General features: G+C 47.7%; 1 protein-coding gene across 2 annotated transcripts in view; it reads right to left on the bottom strand.

Annotated features, from left to right (window-relative positions):
- Positions 1 to 26,527, bottom strand: part of METTL27 (methyltransferase like 27) — a 130,491-nt gene extending 103,964 nt beyond the window's left edge. The window contains exon 1 of one of the 2 annotated variants that reach the window (XM_069761433.1): positions 26,480 to 26,527. The gene's annotated coding sequence lies outside the window, so the exon portion shown is untranslated. The remainder of the gene's footprint in view (positions 1 to 26,479) is intronic. The other variant, XM_069761434.1, reaches the window with a different exon arrangement.
- Positions 26,528 to 27,024: the final 497 nt, after the last annotated feature.

Below are 27,024 nucleotides of genomic sequence, written 5' to 3'. Positions count from 1 at the left end.
GAAAGGGTTGGAAAGTTCAGGATTTATGACGCCCGGTCTCATATGAGGTGTTGTTGGTTTTAGGCGCACAGTTGTTGACGGTTTGTGTATCACAATGGGAGATTGACCTTTTCAGAGTAGTATTCGCTTTAGCTTTAGCCTTTTTCGGTGCTTTTCGCCTTGGGGAATTGGTTAGCCCCTCCAAATTGAAGAAAGGGGGGGATACGGAGGGAAGATATTAATGTGTTTGGCGACAGAGTCGAGATATTACGGAGGTCTCCTAAGACCGATGTCTGCGGTAAGGGTTGCAAAATAACATTGTTTGCGGTTCCGGGTTCCATCATGTGTCCAGTGTTTTGCGCGAATAATTTCATTAGACACGGTGGTGCGTTATCCAACACTTTTTGATACACGAAGATGGGTCTTTCTTATCGCGATTCCAGTTTATCGTGGTGCTCAAACGGTGTTTGGCAGCTGGGGGTGTTTCGCCTATGTATTACAGTGGACACTCATTTTGGATTGGTGCGGTGACGGAGGTGGCAAGAAGAGGTTTAGGTGAAGAAATAGTTAAGAGAATTGGTCGATGGGAATCGATTAGATTCAGATCCTACATCTGCCCGAATTTAGTGGATTAGTTTTCGCAGGCTTCGTGAAAGTTTTTCTTACTTACGGTTTTTGTTATTTATTTCAGGCGGTACATCCCATTTGGTCTGGATTTTAGGCCATTCATTCGTGTTCTGGGCGGCGCTAAGGGCAGACGTTCGGTCGGATGGGTGTCAGCTAGGGTTCCAGAGAGATTCTGCGACGTTGTGATGGATCAAGAAGCGTGGGATGGCCTGGAGTCAATTCTTGCTGGAATTTCACCGATTCGTACGCTTAGATTGAGCCCCGGATTTGGTGGTGGTTCACTTGGGTGGGAACGATTTGGGGAAAAGGCCATGCTGGGAGCTGATAAAGGACATAAAATTTGACATGCTGCGGTTGTGGGCGTCGTTCCCAAGTTGATGGTGGTGTGGTCTGACATTGTTCCTCGAAAAGTGTGGCGCGGGGCAAGGTCGGTGGAAGGAATAAATAAGGCAAGAATCAAAGTGAACAGGGCAATTTTCGCGCTTCATGTCACGAAATGGAGCTGTGGTTGTACGGCACGTTAATTTAGAATCGGGAAAAGGGGAATATTGGAGGTCAGACGGGGTTCACTTAAATGCGGTAGGGACGGACATGTGGTGTTTAGCCATCCAAGAGGGCATTGAAACCGGCCTCAGAGTTTGGAGGGACATAAATGTTTGAGGAGTCAGAACATTTATGTTGGTGGCGGGGGAGGGAGGTCCTCGAAGTTGGTGGAAAGGGCGATGGCGGATTGCAGGGGGGGGGGGGGGGATCTCTATTGGTCCTGGACTCCTCCGGAGTAGTTTACGAGGAAATGTGGTCGATCAGTCGGTGGAATGGATAATTATGAGAATTGGTATTGGTTGGTTTTGGCCGGGCTGGTCATTAGCTGCCTCCGAGCTGGTGCTTTGCGGCTGGGGGTAAGACTAAGCCTGGAGGCCAAAAGGAATATCTATAATAGGAACATTGAAAATCCTTAATTTGTGGCTTCGAGGACCACCTCTTCCTAGTTTGGGTTTTTATTTAATTTTGTAATTGTTTGTTAATAAAAGGCTGCTGTAGCCATTTAATCCACAACAGGTGTAATGTCATTTTTGGGTGTTACAACTGATGTTACTACAGGGTGGGGCGGTATGGATAAGAATTTAGGAATAAGGGGATAGTGTCAGAGGCGCTGGTGAGTCAAGTGTACCCCATACATCAAGTGTTAGTCTATGCAGCAGCTCACATCACCGTATTTTTTCTCAGACGTATTCTACATGAATGTAAAATCGCAGCATGCTGTGATCTTACGCATATATTGGCTGAGTCTCGCCAATGCAAGCCTATGGGTGTGATAAAAAAAACAACAACAAAAACGGACACCACATGGCTGTGCGAGTGCTGTTTGATGTTTACGCACCAATGTCCTTCGAAAAGCCGTCAATTCATGTGCGGTGTACAGAAAAAAAAACAAAAAAAAACAAAAAACAAAAACACACTGATCGGTTAGAATAGATATATACATATAGATGTCAGTGACACACACATACCTATGAAAAGTCAGCAAATCTGCAATGCTCTGTAACATCACTGCAGGAACTGAAAGGATAGAAGAGATGTCTTACATAGAATAAATCCAAATGGAATAGAAAGGAATAGAGGAAAAAAAAAAAAAAAAAGTTATGGCTCTGGGAAGAAAAGAAGCGAAAAACAAATGCAAAAACGAAAATGAGCTCCGGCGTGAAGGGAGTTAGTGTACCTGCATATTTCTGCACACTTCACCAAGTTTAGCGAAATTAGGATTAGATTAGCGAAATTAGGATTAGATTAGCGAAATTAGGATTATTTAGTCTAGAAAAAAAGATGACTGAGGGGCGATCTAATAACCATGTATAAGTATATAAGGGGACAATACAAATATCTCGCTGAGGATCTGTTTATACCAAGGAAGGTGACGGGCACAAGGGGGCATTCTTTGCGTCTGGAGGAGAGAAGGTTTTTCCACCAACATAGAAGAGGATTCTTTACTGTTAGGGCAGTGAGAATCTGGAATTGCTTGCCTGAGGAGGTGGTGATGGCGAACTCAGTCGAGGGGTTCAAGAGAGGCCTGGATGTCTTCCTGGAGCAGAACAATATTGTATCATACAATTAGGTTCTGTAGAAGGACGTAGATCTGGGGATTTATTATGATGGAATATAGGCTGAACTGGATGGACAAATGTCTTTTTTCGGCCTTACTAACTATGTTACTATGTAAGTGTCTCCCAGCATTTCCATCTCCACTTGTCTATCTTCCATCCTGCATATCGAGCGGTCGTAATCCTCACTGATCCACGTGCCAACTGACAAGACCCATTGCGCTGTGCCACTCCCTCTGACACATGGCTTTGAGAATCTACCTCACCAGGTGATGTACAATAGCCTGTATACTGTACTTTGAATTGCTTAAAAAGGTGTATAGATTCTGCATCAAAGGTTATAAAACAACCTTACTGTAGTTAAGACAAGATATCACCATTGGGCATAGATATAGTTACAGTGTAAAAACCATGACAGCTTGTCATCATCTATTCAAAAGGTCCTTACAAAGCTGATGACAGCTGTGTTGCTCTATAATAAACATATGTGAAAACATCCATATGGATCATTTCCAATTGAAATGAAAAGTCTACATTTATATAAATTCCAGAAACTTCTTCCAGATATGACTAAAATATTGGAACAAAGCCTTCAAGCCCAAGTCTAGTTTTTGGAAGACTATTGATGTGACTTTCCTAATGTCAGATCTTCTAGAGAGCTTTAATAGAGAACTGATCTGTCGTAAATGTGCTGGATGAGCACAGTTCAAGAAGTCATTTCAAAGAATTGAGCGATTTCTTTTACCTTGTAAAGAACGTACGCTGCATTCTTTGGCTTTCCAGACAATATATTCACATTCTCCAGATATTATGTTGAAAATCTGCTACAATTTAAAAAAATGTTTTTAGCAGAAAACATGTTCACATATTTGGCCAGTCCTGGTAGATGAGTGAATTGTTATTTTGGGCAGATGGTCTGCAGTCTGATCAGCTTTGGTCATAACAATCTAACCTTCTAGATCTAATAGATGTGCATAGAGACCCTATATTATTGAGAAGTAGGCACTCTATGCCATTGAAAAAGTATTATCTTCTCCCAGAAACTCAGATGTAGGTTGCAGGGAGAAGACACAGGGGGGTCCCTGTCAGGCGTGGGAACCTGGCAGGTGCCTAGCGAACAGAACAGAACATAACGGGACTGCGCCTGCACACCTTGCGGCGGTATCCTAAGAGAGAGAGACAAGAAGGGAAGAATATTGTGGAACAGTGTAAACGAGATCAGCACAAAGGAGAGCCAGTAAGAGTCGTGCCGAGAGAGACAGGCAACATCTTACTGAGGCGCGTAGTCGGTGGCCGGATCACAGTAGGAGTAACTGACTTCAGGCCTTACTTCAAATTCCGCTGGACAGTTGATTATACAGTGGGGCAAAAAAGTATTTAGTCAGTCAGCAATAGTGCAAGTTCCACCACTTAAAAAGATGAGAGATGTCTGTAATTTACATCATAGGTAGACCTCAACTATGGGAGACAAACTGAGAAGAAAAAATCCAGAAAATCACATTGTCTGTTTTTTTAACATTTTATTTGCATATTATGGTGGAAAATAAGTATTTGGTCGGAAACAAACAATCAAGATTTCTGGCTCTCACAGACCTGTAACTTCTTCTTTAAGAGTCTCCTCTTTCCTCCACTCATTACCTGTAGTAATGGCACCTGTTTAAACTTGTTATCAGTATAAAAAGACACCTGTGCACACCCTCAAACAGTCTGACTCCAAACTCCACTATGGTGAAGACCAAAGAGCTTTCAAAGGACACCAGAAACAAAATTGTAGCCCTGCACCAGGCTGGGAAGACTGAATCTGCAATAGCCAACCAGCTTGGAGTGAAGAAATCAACAGTGGGAGCAATAATTAGAAAATGGAAGACATATAAGACCACTGATAATCTCCCTCGATCTGGGGCTCCACGCAAAATCCCACCCCGTGGGGTCAGAATGATCACAAGAACGGTGAGCAAAAATCCCAGAACCAAGCAGGGGGACCTAATGAATGAACTGCAGAGAGCTGGGACCAATGTAACAAGGCCTACCATAAGTAACACACTACGCCACCATGGACTCAGATCCTGCAGTGCCAGACGTGTCCCACTGCTTAAGCCAGTACATGTCCGGGCCCGTCTGAAGTTTGCTAGAGAGCATTTGGATGATCCAGAGGAGTTTTGGGAGAATGTCCTATGGTCTGATGAAACCAAACTGAAACTGTTTGGTAGAAACACAACTTGTCGTGTTTGGAGGAAAAAGAATACTGAGTTGCATCCATCAAACACCATACCTACTGTAAAGCATGGTGGTGGAAACATCATGCTTTGGGGCTGTTTCTCTGCAAAGGGGCCAGGACGACTGATCCTGGTACATGAAAGAATGAATGGGGCCATGTATCGTGAGATTTTGAGTGCAAACCTCCTTCCATCAGCAAGGGCATTGAAGATGAAACGTGGCTGGGTCTTTCAACATGACAATGATCCAAAGCACACCGCCAGGGCAACAAGGAGTGGCTTCGTAAGAAGCATTTCAAGGTCCTGGAGTGGCCTAGCCAGTCTCCAGATCTCAACCCTATAGAAAACCTTTGGAGGGAGTTGAAAGTCCGTGTTGCCAAGCGAAAAGCCAAAAACATCACTGCTCTAGAGGAGATCTGCATGGAGGAATGGGCCAACATACCAACAACAGTGTGTGGCAACCTTGTTAAGACTTACAGAAAACGTTTGACCTCTGTCATTGCCAACAAAGGATATATTACAAAGTATTGAGATGAAATTTTGTTTCTGACCAAATACTTATTTTCCACCATAATATGCAAATAAAATGTTAAAAAAACAGACAATGTGATTTTCTGGATTTTTTTTTCTCTGTTTGTCTCCCATAGTTGAGGTCTACCTATGATGTAAATTACAGACACCTCTCATCTTTTTAAGTGGTGGAACTTGCACTATTGCTGACTGACTAAATACTTTTTTGCCCCACTGTAGGTTGGCTGTCTACCTTCTACACCTACGAAGACATAGGGGGCAACATTGGGAGAGGGGCGTCTCTAGGGCCCCGGAAGACCTCCAAGCCTTCCCGTCAAACGGGTGGCGTCCTAGCCAAAATATACCTGGGGGACGTTAGAAACTAGCAACATCTGGAACCAAAGAACGAGAGAGAGAAAGCTGTAGAGAACGAACGAAGGAGAACAGCAGTTGTGAGGACTATTCCGAATGCTCAGCAGGGTAGGACTACAACACACAGGCGCTATTGGTAGGCAACAATTTACATCTGTGAGGGAAACTCTGGATGTGCCAATCGGACCGGCCGGTCTCTGATAGCCCGGTTGAACGTGCTCTGGACTGAGTATATTGAAGCCTTCAGTAAAAAGGTAAAGAGACTGCAACCTTGTGTCCTCGTTATTGCCTGCACCTCACACCATCACCATCCACCTTACTGGGAAGCCCTGGGGATATACTTCACATGTGGGAAGGTACACCATCCAGCTGCCATTCCATCACCCCAGCGGACCCCACTGCAGCGTCGGTCACCCTGACCGAACACCACAGGTGGCGTCACGAACCCCTGACAGACTGTACTACCACCTTCATTGGACACCTCTTAGCAGGGTCACGACCAGGTCCAGCCACCGTGACAACCGCAGAACCGAAGGAGAAGGGACCGGTACCGAGTGACTTGTGGCCCTGTGTCTGGGGGCGCTCCACTAACAGTAAAGAATCCTCTTCTATGTTGGTGGAAAAACCTTCTCTCCTCCAGATGCAAAGAATGCCTCCTTGTGCCCGTCACCTTCCTTGGTATAAACAGATCCTCAGTGAGATACTTGTATTGTCCCCTTATATACTTCTACATGGTTATTAGATCGCCCCTCAGTCGTCTTTTTTCTAGACTAAATAATCCTAATTTCGCTAATCTATCTGGGTATTGTAGTTCTCCCATCCCCTTTATTAATTTTGTTGCCCTCCTTTGTACTCTCTCTAGTTCCATTATATCCTTCCTGAGCACCCGTGCCCAAAACTGGACACAGTACTCCATGTGCGGTCTAACTAGGGATTTGTACAGAGGCAGTATAATGCTCTCATCATGTGTATCCAGACCTCTTTTAATGCACCCCATGATCCTGTTTGCCTTGGCAGCTGCTGCCTGGCACTGGCTGCTCCAGGTAAGTTTACCATTAACTAGGATCCCCAAGTCCTTCTCCCTGTCAGATTTACCCAGTGGTTTCCCATTCAGTGTGTAATGGTGATATTGATTCCTTCTTCCCATGTGTATAACCTTACATTTATCATTGTTAAACCTCATCTGCCACCTTTCAGCCCAAGTTTCCAACTTATCCAGATCCATCTGTAGCAGAATACTATCTTCTCTTGTATTAACTGCTTTACATAGTTTTGTATCATCTGCAAATATCAATATTTTACTGTGTAAACCTTCTACCAGATCATTAATGAATATGTTGAAGAGAACAGGTCCCAATACCGACCCTGCGGTACCCCACTGGTCACAGCGACCCAGTTAGAGACTATACCATTTATAACCACCCTCTGCTTTCTATCACTAAGCCAGTTACTAACCCATTTACACACATTTTCCCCCAGACCAAGCATTCTCATTTTGTGTACCAACCTCTTGTGCTGGAAGGTATCAAACGGTTTGGAAAAAATCGAGATATACCACGTCCAATGACTCACCTTGATCCAGCCTATAGCTTACCTCTTCATAAAAACTGATTAGATTGGTTTGACAGGAGCGATTTCTCATAAACCCATGCTGATATGGAGTTAAACAGTTATTCTCATTGAGATAATCCAGAATAACATGACATAGGGTATACGTGAGTTCCGTGACCTGGAAAAAATTACCCCAACCCCCTTAAACAGATCTCTTAACAATCTAAAGAATAAACTTCTAACGTACTCAAAACAGCAGACGGAGACATATGTTGGATTTAATTGGCCACAGCAGCCATTTTATTAAATAAAAGATAACAGAACTTTTATGACAACCCAGAATAGGAGGGGCGGTCCTCGAAGCCCCAAAGTTATAAAAAACTCAGTATCCCAAAAACTCCACAATGTTCAGCCCAGGATGAGTCTTACCCCCAGCCGTAAAGCACCAGCTCAGGGATAGATAACAACCAATCCTGGTCCACCGAACCCACCCCCATGCCAGGGGTCCATAAATCCACCTCACGCGGAATAACCGTACCGCGCCTTGTTAAATTCTCTCATGGGGTGTCCAGGACCTCTCAAGATCCCCACCCCATTGAACCACGATTTATCATTTCCACCGACTTCGAGGACCGCCACAAACACGAATGGCCTGACACCTTAGCCATTCATGTCCCTCCACACCTTCAAGCTTAATTCAATGCCACTACGGATAGCCAAACACCACATATCATTACCCACCGCGTTCAGGTGCACGCCATCAGCTCTCCAGTAAGCTCCTTGACCCGATTCCAAGTCCACATGTCTCACGGCCAACGCGCCATTCCTCACCATAAACCGAGATATGGCCCTGTTTATTTTAATCCGGGCCCTGTTCACCCCCTCGTGTGATCTAGCACCTCTCCATCTTTTACGGGGAATGATGTCGGACCACACCAACAACACTTTTGGAAACATGACCCAGAACCTCAGGATATCGAATTTGATATCCTTAATCAGCTCCCTACAAGACCGTTTAGCCAAATCATTCCCCCCTAAATGTATCACCACGATCTCCGGCACTCTATCCAGTCTAACAAAACGATGAAATTCAGGTAACCATTCCTTCCACACCATCCCCCTTTTACCGATCCATCGTAAAGTCACTGTCTCTCGAGAAAGACCCAACTGACGACCGTCCGGACGAACCGCAGCACGCAACGCAGCCCATACAACATACGAATGCCCCATGATCCAGACGAGCATCGGATCAGGCCCTGCAACACAGAAAGAAAGGCAACAAACAATTAACTTAACACAGCTTCTAACTCACAATAGGTTTGGGCGAACATACGACTGGAATCTTGAAGATTCCCACCTCCCAATTCTCCGAACCACATCCTCACCAAGGCCCCACCTAGCGGCCTCAGTCGCTGCCCCGATCCTGAAGGAGTGACCACTATATTGTGTTGCAGGTAAGCCCGCTGCCGCCAAACATTTCCTAAAAACAGAAATAAACTGAAAACGGGACAAGAAAGACCCATTTTCGTGCACCAAGAATGGCTCGTCTAACACCCCGCCCTTTGCCATGTACTTCTTCACGGATGCCACCGGGCACACCGGGGATCCTTCAATATTGAACAACACCACTTTGCACCCTTTCCCATACACGTCCGTTTTGGAAGCCTTAATAAACACTACCACCTTATTCCCTTCGACATCCACGTTTTCTCTTAACAAAATACCTTTTTTACTAACGGACGGGCTAACCAACTCACCTAACCGAAATGCCCCAAAGAAGGCCAAAGAAAAGGCTGCACGGAACAGAACCACTTCCCATTCGGAAAAACACACCTCTTGCAACTTCCGCTCAATGGCTGAGAGCACCTCATAAGATACGGGTCGGCGACCGTCCGAAGCCTTCCAGCCTTTCTTCCAACCCCGAACAACTTGCCGAACCAAGAAGGATTTCGTTATATCCTTACCCCCCCTCCATTTAAGGTTGAAGGCTAGCCCCGCCAGAAACTTATTCAAACGTGTCACAGACCAACCTGCCTCCCAATGATGACCTAAGAACAACAACAAACCATACTCCTCCTCCATATCCTGGTCCATACTTGACATCCAGGATTCCCACAAGCTCCAAGCCTGATTATAATGAGACCAAGATGAATCCGCGAGCGATTTGGTAAATAACTCTGTTACGGCCCTCGCGGCAGGTTCCACAACTCCACTGGACAATCCCGGCCCGCGCTCTCCGCCTGTGGTGCCAAATCCCGGAAAAGCTGCCACTGAAATTGAGAAAGAGCAACAACTATTGGATCAGGCGCTGACAAGCTAACTTCAGATACAATCCATAAGTTAAACTTAAGACCCAGGAAAACCAAGTGCTGCAAGACCTTCACTACTGCAGGCGTAGCCGCTGACAACGAGTTTACCGCCGTCACCGTTCCAACATGCTCACAATGAAAAGAAATCTTCAAATTCCTCAATTTGTCACCCCACAGGGCCAACGCAACTACCCTGGGGAACAAATGCAACAGTAGCCGGTTGTTTGTTAACCCCTCCTCCTTCCATTCTTCCGGCCAAGCCGCTGCTGACCAGCTACCATGAAAGAAAAGACCAAAGCCACTCATTTCAACGACATGCACCAAAATGCCCAAGGAGGTAGCATCTGCCACCGGCTGAATCCACAGAGATCTGCCATTGTACTCGTCCAGAAAATCCGCCCACATCTTCAAATCGTCCCGAAACTCTTTCTTTATCCTGATGAAATGCAAAGGGGACTTTACCCCTACTGTTGCCAAGGATAGGCGGCGGCAGAACGCTCGACCCATCGGCATGATCCTACATGCAAAGTTCAGTTTCCCTAACAACGATTGCAAACTGCGCAAATTTATCTTCTTCAAACCAATCGTATTAACCACATCTTGGCGCAACGCGGTAACCTTGTCTGCAGGTAGCCTACATTCCATTGCTACCGTGTCGATTTCAATGCCTAGGAAGCTCAACACTGTCACCGGACCAACTGTTTTATCCTCCGCCAAAGGCACCCCGAAGTTTTTTGTCACACTCTCCATTGTATGCAACAAAATCGAACAATCTGCTGATTCCGCTGGCCCTATAAACAGAAAGTCATCCAGATAGTGCGAACATGAGCGTATCCCAGACACATCTTTCACCACCCATTCTAGGAACGTGCTGAAGGCCTCAAAGTAAGCACATGAAATCGAGCAACCCATGGGAAGACAACGATCAACAAAGAAGCCGCCATCCCAAAAAACCCAATAAATGCAAACTGTCAGGATGAACTGGCAACAAACGAAAGGCCGCTTCGATGTCGGTCTTAGCCAGCTTAGCCCCCTTTCCACATGCTCTAACCCACTCCATCGCTGAATCGAATGATAAGTACGACACCGAACTCAACTCGGGATCAATACCATCATTAACCGAAGATCCCTTCGGAAATGACAGGTGATGGATTAACCTAAATTTATTAGGTTCTTTCTTAGGGACCACGCCAAGAGGTGACACCCTCAGATTTGCAGTCGGAGGGGCGACAAACGGGCCTGCCATTCTTCCCAGAGCAACTTCCTTATTCAACTTCTCCGACACGACCTCCGGGAATTGTAACGCCGATTTCAAATTTTTTCTTTTTAAACTAACATCCTGCTCAACATAAGGGATTTTGAAACCCTCCTTAAAACCGTCGCGCAATAAAACTGCAGCTGACCTATCAGGGTATCTACTTAGAAAGGCCTCCATCACGACCCACTGCACCGGAGTCACCCCTTTTGTCAGCTGAATCTACAACTTTTTGCCTGTTACCCCTGAAACATTTTGAAGCGCTATGCACCCCCCCGCAGGTTGAACACTCGTGCCTATATTTACACTTGCTCCCGAATCTGCATATGCCATCATTGAAGGCGAAACACAGTCCCTTCTGCAAAGCCGCCGAGTGTCCTGACTGCCCTGAACTCCCGGCGCCCCCGTGAAAAGGCTGGCTAGTCTGACCTAAACGGGACGGGACCATAACTCTCATCCACAACGCTATGTCCTTGTGATCCCACCTGATACTTGGCCTAAAAGCCTTACGCTGACGAAACTGCTCGTCATAACGTAACCAACCCTGTCCCCCATAGGTCCTGTAAGCCTCCCCTATGGCATCTAAGTAACAAAATAATGCCGAGCAATTTTCCGGGGCCTTCTCCCCGATTACGCTAGCCATAATAGCGAAAGCTTGCAGCCAATTTGAAAATGATCTGGGAATCAGCCTATATCTCCGTTTCTCCTCATCTTCTTTTTTAGAGTCCTCCCTTCTAGGTCTATCCAAATTAAATCTCTCTAGGGGTAAAAGAGAAAATATTTCTATGTACTCCCCTTTCCAGATTTTTTCCCTAACCTCTTGTTTTAAATGTGCCCCTAACGGGCCCTCGAAGCAGACATAGACCTCCCCCCTAGCCGCATCGTCTAGTTGCGGTACATCCTCCTTTTCCTTATCCTGCAAAGCTCCCTCACCTGGTGCATCAATTCCTGACCCAGGCCCTGGTGCTGTTCCGTCCTTCTCCCTTGATGAGCTCCCCGTGTCTGCCGCAGGACCCGCACTGCTGGATGTACCCGTAACTTCAGACAACTGTCTAAACCCCTCAAACGACCCCGTATTTCCCAACCAAGCAGCTGACGGCAAAGACCCCCTGCTAAGACCGGACCCCCACAAGCCCGCTAGCTCCCCTAAACCTCTAAGGATTAAACCCATACCCCCGCTAGCAACTCCCGAAGTAATGTCACTATTCCTAGCTTCAGGGGAAACTATGCCTGGCAAATTAAAGATAGGGAAAATGTTCTCACCTAGCTGCCTGGGTGCTGTGAGCCCAGCAGCCGAAGATCCAGCTCCCAGCCGAAGGTGTCCTGCATCCCGACCGGCTTGATCCGCGATGTTGCCCGCCGAACTCCTGGCAGCCGTATCCGTGTCCTGGCGACTCGGTGATGCCGTCGACTGCCCTGGTGCTGCGGAAAGGGAAAAGGCCGAGCCAGCATCCTGCCGCCCGATGGAAGATGTGCGGCTCCTTGCCACGGATACGTCCCCGGCACTGCGTACCGAAGCGACGGAATGTCGCCTGCCGGAATCCGGAAAATTTCCGCCACCACCAGCAGAGGACGCAGATCCAGGAAAGTTCCGGCCATCACCAGCAGAGGGCGCAGATCCAGGAAAATCCCGGCCATCACCAGCAGAGGGCGCAGCTGCAGGAAAATCCCGGCCAACACCAGCAGAGGGCGCAGAACTTGCAATATCCAGGCCACCACCAGCAGAGGGCGCTGCTGCGTTGAAGACTCCAGAGCTGTGCACTGCAGAAGGCCGCACGCTGATGCCAGGGCCAGCCGACTGCCGCCCGCATAATCCTCGGCGCTGAGGGGCCACCGCACCTGACCCCCGTCTCCTCGGCTGTCGCTGTCTCCCACGCTGAGCGGCGCCAGCGGGCATGCTGGCGGCCGCCGTACCGGCTCCTGCTCCTGCCGCCCCACGTCGCCCGGACACTGAAGGAGGGGAGGAAGGATCCACCCCCCGTTGTAGGCCCCGCCGCACTGGAGGATTCCTCCCGGCGCCGCGCTGTGAGGTGAAGGGAACAGCGCTGCTTACCGGAGGGTCCGCAGAGGGGCTCCTATTTCGGCGCCGGGCCCTGGGGATGATGTCCGGGCTTAGGCGCGCCGGAGGCCTAGTCCTCCGCGGCCGGCGCCCGTCCTGCGGTGCCTGCGATGGTGCTCCCGATGTCCCCTGGAGAAGGCTGTTAACAGATGCATTCAGCCAATCTGTCCCCTGGGAGCTGGCTGCCGTCCGGAGACGCTGGAGGATCGCTTCAACGTCCATTCTGGTAAGTGTGACAGAGATTCCTCACTTGTCACGCAGGCACCTAAAATGGATGCCTGCGTGAGGAGCGTGCCCCTTTTTATGTGCCCCCTCCCCACAGTCCCCTAGTTCCACCCCTTATTTTCAAAAAATGCCCCTAAAGCCACCCCTCAAGTTCCCAGTTAACCCCTTACCACCGTATCCCTTCTAACTGCTCCAGCTCCCCAGGTCCCACGTAACCCCGTCATGGCGGCCTCCCTTTACGTGCCGTGGGCCCCCCAGTACGGCCTTTCTTCCCTCAGAAACCCTTCAAATATTTTACCAACAATAGAGGTTAGACTTACTGGCCTATAATTTCCAGGTTCACTTTTAGAGCCCTTTTTGAATATTGGCACCACAATTGCTATGCACCAGTCCTGCAGAACAGACCCCGTCGCTATAGAGTCCCTAAAAATAAGAAATAATGGTTTATCTATTACATTACTTAGTTCTCTTAGTACTCGTGGGTGTATGCCATCCGGACCCGGAGATTTATCTATTTTAATCTTATTTAGCCGGTTTCGCACCTCTTCTTGGGTTAGATGGGTGACCCTTAATATAGGGTTTTCATTGTTTCTTGGGATTTCACCTAGCATTTCATTTTCCACCGTGAATACCGTGGAGAAGAAGGTGTTTAATATGTTAGCTTTTTCCTCGTCATTTACAACCATTCTTTCCTCACTATTTTTTAAGGGGCCTACATTTTCAGTTTTTATTCTTTTACTATTGATATAGTTGAAGAACAGTTTGGGATTAGCTCTGGATCCCCCTCTGCTGGCGCACTTTAGGTAAATACCCGGTTTATATATGTGGCTATTCTTGTACATGTTTGTGGACATAGGATCAGCTGTGGACATATTGGGCGATATTGTCCCTCTGCACAGAGGCGTAGCTAGAGCTTTTGCCGCCCGGGGCTGGTCCCGAGCTTGGCGCCCCCCCCCCCCCCCCCCCCGCAGGAATAAGACCTCAGATGTAGAACTTTAATTGTTTCGCCGGTGAATGTTACCATCACATGATCGGGACTGCAAAAATAACCAAGTTCTGCTTACCTGACCGCGCTCCTGCTCTCTCCATGCAGCTGAAACGTGCACTCGCCGGCGACTGACAATGATGTCAGACGCCGGCGACATGCACACTGGGACTGACGTCAGCTGCCAGCCTCAGATTGGCTGGCGGCTGTTAACTATTGACGTGCGGGCGCGGGCCCACACGTCAATAGCGTTAAACAGCTGCAGCGCCGGCCGCAGCCCGGTGACCCACCCCCAGGGCCGGCTCCAGGTTTTTGAGGGCCCCGGGCAAAAGAGTCTCAGTGGGTCCCCCCCCCCCCCTTTAACACATACCACGATTCATGATGCCCAGATACGGCAGAGAAATCTAGGTATAGTCCAATGCCAGATTTCACTTCTTATATGAGTGACAGCTATTGTAAATTCTACAGTGTATATATACAGGACAGGAGGAGTGGTACTGTGCAGTGTATACATACAGGAGGAGTGGTACTGTGCAGTGTATATATACAGGAGGAGTGGTACTGTGCAGTGTATATATACAGGAGGAGTGGTACTGTGCAGTGTATATATACAGGAGGAGTGGTACTGTGCAGTGTATATATACAGGAGGAGTGGTACTGTGCAGTGTATATATACAGGAGGAGTGGTACTGTGCAGTGTATATATACAGGAGGAGTGGTACTGTGCGGTGTATATATACAGGAGGAGTGGTACTGTGCGGTGTATATATACAGGAGGAGTGGTACTGTGCAGTGTATATATACAGGAGGAGTGGTACTGTGCGGTGTATATATACAGGAGGAGTGGTACTGTGCAATGTATATATACAGGACAGGAGGAGTGGTACTGTGCGGTGTATATATACAGGAGGAGTGGTACTGTGCAGTGTATATATACAGGAGGAGTGGTACTGTGCGGTGTATATATACAGGAGGAGTGGTACTGTGCAGTGTGTATATACAGGAGGAGTGGTACTGTGCAGTGTATATATACAGGAGGAGTGGTACTGTGCAGTGTATATATACAGGAGGAGTGGTACTGTGCGGTGTATATATACAGGAGGAGTGGTACTGTGCAGTGTATATATACAGGGCAGTGGTACGGTGCAGTGTATATATACAGGGGAGTGATGGTACTGTGCAGTGTATATATACAGGGGCAGTGGTACTGTGCATTGTATATATACAGGGCAGTGGTACGGTGCAGTGTATATATACAGGGGCAGTGGTACTGTGCATTGTATATATACAGGGCAGTGGTACGGTGCAGTGTATATATACAGGGGAGTGATGGTACGGTGCAGTGTATATATACAGGGGCAGTGGTACTGTGCATTGTATATATACAGGGCAGTGGTACGGTGCAGTGTATATATACAGGGCAGTGGTACTGTGCATTGTATATATACAGGGCAGTGGTACTGTGCATTGTATATATACAGGGCAGTGGTACTGTGCATTGTATATATACAGGGCAGTGGTACGGTGCAGTGTATATATACAGGGCAGTGGTACGGTGCAGTGTATATATACAGGGGAGTGATGGTACTGTGCAGTGTATATATTTCAGCAGCCGCCCAGCCCAGGCCCCCAGCACTTGTCCTGTATATATATTATATATACTGTCATGCAGGCTGTATAGATACAGTATATACATATACAGGACAGGTGCTGGGGACCTGGGCGGCTGCTGAAGTATATAATATACAGTATATCAGCTGTGGCCGCCCCAGGTCACCCAGACTGTCAGAATACAGGGATACATCGCACTCACTCAGGGCGGCAAGGCTTGCCAAGGAGTTCCTCCAGAATCTGCCTGTCCTGATGTAAGTTCAGCAGTCAGCGAGGGGCGGGCGGAGGAGCAGAGCAGGAGAACTCTCCGCCCACAAAACAATGTCACGCTGGCTGCCTTGTTAACCCCCGATGTGCCCTGCACTGCCTGGCCCTGCACTGACTGAAGAGATGCTTGTGCCAGCAGGGCTAGATGCCCGCCCCCCGCATTGTGCCGCCCGGGGCGGCCCGCCCCCCCCGCACCCCCCTTCCTACGCCACTGCCTCTGCATTAGCAGTATACTGTTTGTTTAGGTCCATCGCTGACCCTTGTAGGTCTTCACTTCTAGATGCTATTACTTTAGGCCCATATTCCCGTTCACATTATGTGTTATAGACTACTTTATTCTTGTGTGCTGGCGCAGTGGGGGGTACCATGTAGCCCTTCGTGTACGATGGTGTTGCAATACAGTTGGTCTTACCAGCCCCATTTTACCGTATGTACTTGTTCTTCTGTTATGTTTTTTATATATATTTAATAAAGGTTGATATTTTATTAAGTGGTCGGTAGACTGGGAAATTTCTTTTTTCTCGTCTCCGGCCTTCTCCAGCAGTTCATCTAGAACCGGACCGAACAGGTACTCTCCTTCGCATGGAATAGAGCAAAGATGGGATCTGGCCTGAATGTCGCTGGGCCAACACTTCAGCCATAGGGCCCTGTGTGCCGCATTTGATAACCCTGTAGCCCTAGGTGCAATCCTTGCAGAATCTCCGGACGCGTCAGCGAGAAAAGCAGCAGCATTCTGGATTGTCGGCAGGGATTTTAACATGGATTCCCTAGAGGCTCAAACAAATCTGCCTTCTTATCAAGTGGATCTTTTAAAGAAGCCATGTCATAAAAGGGAATAGAGGATTTTTTAGAAGCCTTAAGGTACCGTCACATTAAGCGACGCTGCAGCGATCTAGACAACGATCCCGATCGCTGCAGCGTCGCTGTGTGGTCGCTGGAGAGCTGTCACACAGACAGCTCTCCAGCGACCAACGATGCCGAAGTCCCCTGGTAACCAGGGTAAACATCGGGTTACTAAGCGCAGGGCCGCGCTTAGTAACCCGATGTTTACCCTGGTTACCAGCGTAAACGTAAAAAAAAGCAAACACTACATACTTACATTCCGGTGTCTGTTCTGCTTCTCTGCACTAAGCACCGGCCGGAAAGCAGAGCACAGCGGTGACATCACCGCTGTGCTTTCCGGCCGGCGCTTACACAGTGCAGAGAAGCAGAACGCCGGAGAGGACAGACACCGGAATGTAAGTATGTAGTGTTTTTTTTTTTTTTTACATTTAGGGGTCGTAAAAGGGATTTCAGTTTAAAGGCCGGTGGCAGGGAGCCCTTTTTTTCTGGCTTTTTCCACTCTCTTTTGATTAAGTTCTGAACTTTGTCATTAAGTGGAAATGATTTGCGCCTTCTCGGGTCTAGACCGCCAAACATTAGGTCTTGTGCCGAAAGTTCTGGTTTTTCATCAACCACCCCCATGGTGGATCTGACATTTAAATCAGCCTGTCCATCTGGTCTAGCGGAAAGCAAAATCGATTAGAATTCTCTTCTGAAGAGGATGCAGAGGAGACGGAGGCTTCCGAACCACATTCTTTCCCAGGAGCGGTAGACTAGTCTGAAACGCTAGGTTCCCTTTTCCTCTTGGAAGGCTCCCCTTGGGACAAGGATTTTAGGGAATCTTACTTCTCGCCACCTATGGGAGCGGAAAGAACCCTATGTAATTTAACCAGCACTACCACTATAAAATGAATGAATGAATGAATGAATGAATGAATGAATGAATGTATGTATGTATGTATGTATGTATGTATACTTTTCTCCCTACCGTCTGTCGCACACACAAGTGACAGTCTTTTAGGGTAGGCGTCTGGCAAAGGGCAACCACATAGGGCACACTCCTTTTTTTTTTTACTTTACCAGCGCATTTTTTTCCCCTGAGGGAAAAAAAACCAAAATACAAAAAAAAAAAAAAAAAACATAGGAAAAGACTGCATCTTGGTACGTTCATAGAAGGTCTCTTACCCAGGCAGCAGTGGTAGGTACCGGATTACTGGGGGAGCGAACTGGATCCTTCAGTCTAGACGAGGTCCTGCGACTGGGCTGATCACTGCGTTCGCGGGTCTTCGGCTGGGGGTTTGCATGGGACCTCTCCGAGGCTCTGTCCTGCTCCAGCAGACCGACGGGAGCTTCTGGCTCATCCATTGCTACAGCCGGGCTCACAAGCAACCCTGCAGCCGGGCTCACAAGCAGCCCTACAGGCTTCTGTGCTGTTTAAATAGGCCTTCCCCAGGTCCGGAGTGTCAGCAGGGGTGTGGCCACAGGTTCCGCTCTCTCCCCATGCAGGTTACCGCCTTTCCCCCCTTGGCTCTCAACCGCCCTCCTATGCCACCGCTGCACTTGGCCGCAGCATAGCAGCGTCTGCAGCAGGAGCCGGCGTCCGACTTTCGGTCCCACCCCCTGCCGCGTCACTTCCGGTGCCGGAAACGGAGCACAGGGACAAGCAGGGAGGCTGTGGCATGGCGGCGCCGGTCGACCACACCGCCATGCCAGGCACCCCAGACTGGATGACCGACGGGACGGGACGCAGGAGCTCCAGAGGCACAGGGGAAACTGGACAGACCCCAGGGGAAGGGGGGGGGATACTTTGTCGCTGGCACCCGGAGACGGACATCCTTCGGACTCCACTCCACCTGCTCCGCTCACTGCCGTGGAGCCCTACCCAGACCCACCATGGCGCTTCCAGGGACCCGCACTGACCGAGGTAGAAGCCCCCTCGCTACCTGAGTCGGACAGCTGGCCTGAGTATTCTAGATGAAGTACAGATATCTGTAGGGCATCCTGTCCTCCAGGAACAGGAAACCAACTGATGCATGGGAGAGGTGCCGCCCTTATGTATCTGTAGGTTTCCTGTTCCTGAAGGGCAGATCCCCTCTCTCTGTGGTGCTGTCATGGACGACCAATAAATATCCTGTTTACTCTGCACAATGTACTGCCGAGAAGGTTTTTTGCTCCAGTCGTTCTACTGATACATTGGGTGATTGCTGACATCTTAACACATCTTAACACATATAAGTACCGCCAGTGCAAGAGTTTTGTAAAAGTGGATGCTATACATACACACTTACAAATGGCACTTCACCCCACATCTCCACTAACCCTGGCACTGGTGCTAACATACATACATACCTCACAAATACAGAACCAATATATGTTCATACATATACATTAACCTTTATGAAGGGGCTATTTTACATTTTTACGTTTTTGTTTCAACCCCCTTCTTACTATTCTTATTTTTCTGTCCACAGTGACAAGTTGCACTTTTGAATAACACCATTCACTTTACCATACAGTGTACTGGAAAGCAGATAAAAAAAAAATATTTCAAGGAGGGAGAAATTGTGAAAAAGAAAAAAAATCTAAACAAACAAAACAGAATTCTAACATTGTTTTTTGGGAATTGTTTTGACAGTGTACATTTAGTGGTAAACATGTGGAACACCGGCCAGGGCCGTGGGGTACTCTATACTAGGTATGGTACTTAAAGGGATGTCACAGCAGCGGCGAACTGGTTCGTGGCCTGAACGCCCATGTTAAGGGAAAAGTCTTTAAATGATTTATGAATAAAGTTTGTGTTCGTGACGCCACCTGTGGTTCTTGGTCAGAGGTGACAAACGCTGCTAAAAGGGGGTCCACTAGGGTGATGTTATGGCAGCTATGGTGGTATGGCTTCCCACAGGTGAAGATGGGCCCCCAGTGTGTAGATAGAGATGGTGAATGATGTAGCAAGAAACGGAGGACACAGGTTTGCAGTCTCTTTACCTGGTTTACTGAAGGATTCAGGCAGCCACAGTCCAGGGTACCAGATCACAGGTGCATGTTTGGTCCGGCCGGCTTGGAAGCAAGCTGGGAGTCCCCGTTACCAGGCGGGGTTAGAAGCCTTCCTTCTAGCGCTGTGGTGTAGTACCTTGCTGCCTTAAGCCTCTCACAAGGTCCTCACGTGTTCTCTCTGTCCTCCAGGTTGCCAGGGCACTACCCGTACAACAGGTAGCTCAAGCCTTTTTATAGGGTCTCTATCACGACCCGGGCTCTATGAGCTACTGTGTCCTCAAGTGTAAGGGTAGACAAGTGACTTGTAATCCAGCTGTCCTGCCGATTTCTGCTGTGAGATGTGGAGTCCCTCAACCCCGGTCTTCCAGCTACCGATGTTTGCGCTCAGTAGGGAGGTAGTCCGGTCACAGCTTACTCCGCAGTTCTTCACTCTCCTGCACTCCACTTCCCCTACAATCTGTTCTTCCTTCTCTTCTGTCTGTCTCTTACGAGGAGCTGCAGCACTTCTCGTGGCTGCATGGCCCCTTCAGTCTTCCTGACTTTCACCTCTGTCCCTCTGACAGCCTAACTGAACTCACTTTCCCATACCTCCCAACTTTTGAAGATGGGAAAGAGGGACAAAGTTTGCGGCCACGCCCCTGACCACACCCATTCATAATTAGTCACACCCATAACCACGTCCCAACCACACCCATTTAGCACTGCTGATCACACGGTTTCATATACAATAATTATAAACAAAAAAAATGGCCACACAGTGCTCCATACTGTATAATGGCCACACATGATGCTCCATACTGTATGATGGCCACACATGATGCTCCATACTGTATGATGGCCGCACATGATGCTTCATACTGTATATTGGCCGCACATGATGCTCCATACTGTATAATGGCCGCACATGATGTTCAATACTGTATAATGGCCGATCATGATGCTCCATACTGTATAATGTCCACACATGACTCAATACTGTATAATGACCGCACAAGATGCTCCATACTGTAGCACTTCGTACCATATAATGGCGACACATAGCACTTCGTACTATATAATGGCGACACATAGCACTTTGCACGCACACGGCTCCGCACACGGCTCCGCTCCGTACACCTCGCACACGGCTCCGCTCCGTACACTTCACGCGCACACGGCTCCGCTCCGTACACCTCGCACGCACACACGGCTCCGCTCCGTACACCTCGCACGCACACACGGCTCCGCTCCGTACACCTCGCACGCACACACGGCTCCGCTCCGTACACCTCGCACGCACACACGGCTCCGCTCCGTACACCTCGCACGCACACACGGCTCTGCTACATCCACACTGTACACCTCCTGACCCCACACAAGGCAGCATACTTACCTCATCCTGCGGCACCATGTGGCAGCAAGTTGGCAATCAGCACAGGCAGCGAGTCCTGCAATCCATGGAGGTCCCGATCATGTGACCGCTGACTCCTCCCCTCCTGTGACTTCATCACAGGTCCTGTGCACAGAAAGCAGGCAGCCATACGGAAGGGTAAGGGCCCGGGGCATGGCTTAACATAAGGGGGCGTGTCGGTCCTGCTGTCTGCGGGTGCGGGATCAGAGCGTCCCGTGCAGGACAGCAGGGCAAAGGCTCAAATCCGGGACAATCCCGCACAATGAGGGACGGTTGGGAGCTATGCTTTCCCTCCAAATCAGATTATATATAGGGGAGCCACCCACAAACTGGATCAGATCTCACCCTTCTGGCCTGGAGTATGAGCATGTTGTATGCTTGTGGTTACCTGATAAAAGAGGTCCTTTCTCGCTTCCAAGCATGACATCACTCTCCCTGTGAGGAAAGCAATGCCACAGTAACAACCAGGAACCTGGGGTGTTACACGACCTCACAGTAGGATTCTGCTCTTCAGTATGATTACAGTGATACCAAAGATGGCCAGATTTTAATTATTTTAGTTGTGAAAAAAAAAAAAAAAAGCAGAAGTATGCAAAAAAAAAACAAACAAACATTTTTTGGGTTTCACCATTTTCAGAGTAACGTAAAGTTTTACCTTTTGGTTGATGGAGCTGTAAACAATTTTACCGTTCTTGATTTTTTTTTTTTTCTCCTCATTTATGGGTTAATTTTTATATTTCGATAGATCTGACTTTTCTGAAAACAGCAATACCACATGTGTATTTTTTATTTATTCTTTTACTATCTTTATTTTTAATGTGGGTATACTAAGAAGCAGAGAAATTCCTGAAGAGCCCAAGCAGGATGTGCCGGCCAGTTTCACACGTCAGTGGCTCCGGTACATGTGGTGACAGTTTCCTCATGTACCGGAGACACTGACTCACGTAGACACATTAAAATAAATGTGTCTCTGCATATGTCAGCGTGTTTTCATGGACCGTGTGTCCGTTTGCAAAACACGGAGAAATGTCAGTGCTCGTGGGAGCGCACAGATCACACGGACCCATTAAAGTCAATGGGTCCGTGTAAACACGTACCGCACACGGATGCTGTCCATGTGTCGCCTGAGGACCACACGGACCATGCAGGAGAGACAACGCTGTCCCCTGCGTGTGGTGCTGAAGGCGGCATTCATCTCTGCACCCCTACAGCGTTCGCTGGAGAGAAGGGATGAAAGATCAAGTTTTTTTTGTTTAAAATAAAGTTTGGGATCATCTCCCGCCTCCCACCCCTCCCCCCCGCGCGCCCACCGGCTAGCAGAGAAATACTCACCCAGCTCCCGCGATGCCTCCTCTCAGCGCCAGCAGCTTGTCTTGTGTGAGCGTTCACGTGGTACCGCTCATTACAGTGATGAATATGCGGCTCCACCTAGCAACTTTATTTTAAACAAAGGAAACTTGATCTTTCATCCCTTCTCTCCAGCAAACGCTGCAGGGGAGAAGAGATGAATGCCGCCTTCAGCACCACACGCAGGGGACAGCGCTGTCTCATGCACGGTCTGTGTGGTCCTCAGGCGGCACACGGCTGCCGCACGTGTGCCACGTGAGCACACGGACAACTTCGGTACTGATTTCTCCGTTACCGGAATTATCTGGACATGCGAGACTGGCCTAATGAGGAGAGACCTCCATCTGCTGGCCAGTCCATATCAAGGGAAACCATCCAGGGCTCATTTCCACTTGCAAGGAAAACAGACGAGTGCAATCCGATTAAAAAAAAAATAAAAAAAAAATAAATAAATAATAAAAAAAAAAAAATCGCAGCATGCTGCGATTTGCTGCGAGTCTTGGAGGAGCCTCGCCAATGCAAGTCAATGGGTGCGAGAAAAAAAACGCATGGAATACGGACCTGTTATGAACTGGCGATTCAGAAACACAATAGACCTGGTGGTTAAGAGCACACAAAGTGACCTGATAGTTAATAATAACATAGGACGAGCTCTGGGACGTGGGAACTCTGCTGACCGCAATCCCTAATCCTATCACACCACACTAGAGGTAGCCGTGGAGCGCTCCTGACCAGACCTAGGCGCCTCGGGCACAGCCTGAGAAACTAGCTAGCCCTGAAGATAGAAAAATAAGCCTACCTTGCCTCAGAGAAATTCCCCAAAGGAAAAGGCAGCCCCCCACATATAATGACTGTGAGTAAAGATGAAAATACAAACACAGAGATGAAATAGATTTTAGCAAAGTGAGGCCCGACTTACTGAATAGACCGAGGATAGGAAAGATAGCTTTGCGGTCAGCACAAAAACCTACAAACAACCACGCAGAGGGCGCAAAAAGACCCTCCGCACCGACTAACGGTACGGAGGTGCTTCCTCTGCGTCCCAGAGCTTCCAGCAAGCAAGAAAAACCAATACAGCAAGCTGTACAGAAGAAATAGCAAACAAAAGTAACACAAGCAGAACTTAGCTTATGCAGTGAAGACAGGCCACAAGAACGATCCAGGAGAGAGCAAGACCAATACTGGAACATTGACTGGAGGCAAGGAACAAAGAACTAGGTGGAGTTAAATAGAGCAGCACCTAACGACTTAACCTCGTCACCTGAGGAAGGAAACTCAGAAGCCGCAGCCCCACTCACATCCACCAGAGGAAGCTCATAGACAGAACCAGCCGCAGTACTACTCATGACCACAGGAGGGAGCTTGACCACAGAATTCACAACACGGACCTTTCTGTGGCATAGAACACTGTAAATAGTCCTGTAAATTACTGTATAAAAAGTAGTTGCAGAGAATAAAAAACGGATTGCATACAGATGTCATACGGATGGTGCGATCCTTTATTTTCGGTCCAGATTACGGAACGTTTTTTTTCTCGCAAGTGGAAATGAGCCCTAACCGGTATGCTCAGGATGAATTTGTCTGGTCCCAGATAAAGCAGAAAACCAAGGAGTGTGCTCAACACTTGGCTGAACTTGGACCTACCTGTCAGGAAACTTCGAACTGGAAAGGATTCCACTGAGGACTGGCAAGCAAAACCATATCTAATGATTAGTCACATGCATAATAACTGCAAAAACGCAGCTTACTATGCATGTCAACTAATTTACATAAAGTCTTACCTGACGGACCGCCGGACGTCCGCGTCCACAGCAGTTCTCGTGATAACTTAGCTTACCGCAAGAACTGCCGTGCACGAGATCGGGGATACTCAGGTCACCCTAGGCTAGTTCTCACGGTGAGCTAACCGTGAGAACTAGAGTGTAGGTGATTGCCGGAGAGTTGTCAGGCATCCAGATGTAGCAGAGCTGGACTAGTCGTGGGACACTCGTTATTAAATAGACTGCATCGGGACATGGCATTGTTTGGATTGGCAGAATAAATATGGGAAAAATGTGTATAGTGTTTTATTTCATTAAAATACGTGTGTGTGTGTGTGTGTGTGTGTGTGTGTGTGTGTGTGTGTGTGTGTGTGTGTGTGTGTGTGTGTGTTCTACCAACTATATGATTAATAATGGTAGGTGTCTTATTGACTCCTCTCCATTACTAAGCCAGCTTAATATCAATAGGAAGGTGACATTAACCCTTTATTACCCCATGTGCCACCGCTACAAGGCAGTGGGAAGAGAGAGGCTAAGTGCCGGAATTCGCACATGGAATTCAGGCATAGGTGTCCACGGGACCATAGAGTATAATGATGCCGACAGAGTGAACATGTGCTTTGTCGTGCATCATTTTCGCGAGTGTATGCCTACTGGAGGCTGATAATCAAACGCAGTAGACTGCGTCTGGGTGTCCCTCTCTAGTAGGTGCACACTCCCAAAAATGATACACAGCAGAGAACATGTTCACTTTGTCGGCACCATTATAGTCTATGGTCCCGTCGGCACCTATTCCTGAATCCCGTTTTGCAGAGGATTTTGTTATAGCCCCAATAGGAACACTGAGAACATAGTATGAAAGTGTCACAAAGCACCCTTAGAATTGTTGCTTCAAGGGGAAAATGTGTTGCATACATCTATGCCTTGAGGTTGGCCATTCATGCTCTTGAGGCTGGGGCACACATATCATTGGTGCAACTTGTGTGGCCGCACAGGGGCCCAAGAGGTATGGGGGCCACTTCTACCTCCAAAGCAGTTGGAATTATACATTATGATGAGCTATAGAACTGCATATATTGTTCTTACACGGGGGCCCACATGTGTTAGCCAGTGGCCAAGGGTATATTACTATATTGAAGGCAATGTCCAAACCCTGAATTTTTGTTATGCCATGTGATCTTGCAGTAAAACGGTTGTCAAGCTGGATCAACTAAAATCTTAGCTCCGGCGCCACATTACAAAACGTTTCCATATTTTGCATCATAATTACGGCACATTTCATCTATGCCAAGCACAGCCGTGTACACACCATTAAACCTCGGCGTCCTAATACCACGTCTAAAAAAACATGGAGACTTCTCCTTTATTGTGTGACAAGTGAGACATGAAAAGTGAGTGGATTTGGCAGAGACGCGTGGTTGCTTTATTATCCAATAGACAAAACATGGGGTTTTTTTTTCTGCATGTTTGGCCACAGCACATTTTTCAAGGCTGTTATGTACAATATCGATTTATATAATAAAAAACAGACAAGAAATATGCGCCTTGGCGTAAACTGAAACGACCAAGCCAGAAAAGACACATAGATTGTGCCTGTTTTCATATATCATAAAACAATGGAGCAAGTGAAAAATAGACACAAACTATTTAGGCTAGAGAACCCTTTTGGAGAATGTACAACCCTGGCTAGGAACGTACGGCTTTGCCAAGGTTTCTGCAATATTTTCTGGCATTTGAAAAAAAAATCAAATTAAAATTTACGTCCCATTTTTTAGCCAAGAAGGTCTGTTTACCGGGATCATTCTGTAAAAAGGCTAATCCAATTTTCATTACGTATATTAAAAAACACGGGTCGAGACGTTGGAAAAGAACTTGTACAGCTTTCATAAGACACGACCTAATTTATATGTATGTCTCGCGTGTTATTGGATTTACGGACTGACAACTGCTGATCTTTCAGAAATAGACACATATGACAACCAGAGGTTAATGGGATTTATGTGTACTGTCATGGACGGAGAGCTGAAGCTCCTGCCTGTAAGCCATCACCCCAGGAAACAATAAGCAGCGGACACAATGGAGGACAGTGTTAGTACAATACCTTAGCAGCACGGAGCCAGGCGTGTAGCTCCCAGAATGCACTGGGACTGAGGAAGTCCTGCCCTGCACAGCTGACTTATAGAGCGGGCCTGTCAGAGGCTGCCTCACACCTCCATGTGCTGTGCTGCCCAGTTTTTTATTGAGCGGCACAGACCCATAGTCTATTCACACATCTGTGAAAATGACGGATCCGAGTGTGAGATTTACAGCAGGTCCTAGAGCGCTTTTGCTGCGTTTTTTTATACTAATTTTCAGCTGCTTTTTACAGTCCCAGTAAAGCCTATGAGATTTCAGAAATTTCATGCACACACGGTTTTTTTTTTGTATGATCAGTAGTTTGTGCTTTGCTGCGTTTTTTGGACATAGAGCATGTCACTTCTTCCAGCGTTTTTGCTGCGTTTTTTGGACATAGAGCATGTCACTTCTTCCAGCGATTTTGCTGCGTTTTTTAGACATAGAGCATGTCACTTCTTCCAGCGTTTTTGCTGCGTTTTTTGGACATAAAGCATGTCACTTCTTCCAGCGTTTTTGCTGCGTTTTTTGGAC

The sequence above is a fragment of the Ranitomeya imitator genome, chromosome 3, assembly GCF_032444005.1.
Source record: "Ranitomeya imitator isolate aRanImi1 chromosome 3, aRanImi1.pri, whole genome shotgun sequence".
NCBI lineage: Eukaryota > Metazoa > Chordata > Amphibia > Anura > Dendrobatidae > Ranitomeya > Ranitomeya imitator.
This window is presented reverse-complemented; position numbering and strand designations above follow the sequence as displayed.